Below are 968 nucleotides of genomic sequence, written 5' to 3'. Positions count from 1 at the left end.
AATTAAAATGGTAAAAGTTATTGTACTTTAAGTAAAAATAAAAGAGCAAAAATATCAATCCCAGTTTTGATTACTTAAATTAACAAAAAAAATGCATATAGCAAAGGATAGTTTCAATCTGCCTACCTCTGGGTTATGGGTCCAGCATGCTTCCATTGCAGTACTCTGCTGCACATGTAAGTGCAAGAGATCCTGAAGCACTCACTCATCATGGGAAAGTACCAATGTGTTTATTCGTTAGTTGATGGAAGAAACATCTTACAAAAACTCTCCAGATTATTGACTTTTTTAATGTTTTTCTAGGAAACGTTCTAGATGTATGCTTATTAGCCTTTGTCAGTAGGCACTTTTTGCAAAGTGTCTCTGTGGCGCAATCGGTTAGTGTGTTCGGCTATTAACCGAAAGGTTGGTGGTTCAATCCCACCCAGGGACCTAATTAAACTTCTGATCAGATTTTGGTGATATTTAAGTAGACAAGTCAAAATTTCAAACCCCCTCTTATGGTGTAGGGTACATGGCCTTCTCTGATGTAATCAGAGTTAGATTTGATTCAGTGATTTTATAAAAAACAGCTAGGAAGCACAATTTAGCAGTGGGTTGCAGAGAAAAAAAATATGCTGGCAAAAAAAATCCAACTGAGTGATTAAGCAGCTCTTCATTTTCTGGCTTTATTTTTATGCTAACAAATTTGTTCTCTGAAAAGTGTCCACAAAGCCAAGTCTCTGATTAACACCGTTGTAGGGATGGTTTTTCACCTATTACTAAATTAAACTTGCTTCATTGGAAAGGCAGCAAGATGCATCCTCATTTCAATGTCTACTGAAATAATACAGGTTGACACCAGGAAACATTAACGCCACTGCATCCTTGCTGCTTTCTCATGTGGAAGTCTGTTTAATGTGAAAACAAGGTGATATCTAATTATCACACAGGTAAGGAATTAAGAAAATCTTTATTTAAGGGTGAAG

General features: G+C 36.2%; 1 non-coding gene across 1 annotated transcript; it reads left to right on the top strand.

Annotated features, from left to right (window-relative positions):
* The first annotated feature begins 359 nt into the window (after positions 1–359).
* Positions 360–433, top strand: TRNAN-AUU (transfer RNA asparagine (anticodon AUU)). The gene has a single exon. It is a non-coding gene; the product is annotated as a tRNA-Asn (tRNA).
* The last annotated feature ends 535 nt before the right edge of the window (positions 434–968 follow it).

This window comes from Pseudophryne corroboree, unplaced genomic scaffold, assembly GCF_028390025.1.
Source record: "Pseudophryne corroboree isolate aPseCor3 unplaced genomic scaffold, aPseCor3.hap2 scaffold_651, whole genome shotgun sequence".
Taxonomy (NCBI): domain Eukaryota; kingdom Metazoa; phylum Chordata; class Amphibia; order Anura; family Myobatrachidae; genus Pseudophryne; species Pseudophryne corroboree.
The sequence above is the reverse complement of the archived record's forward strand: the minus strand, read 5'-3'. Positions and strand labels throughout refer to the sequence as shown.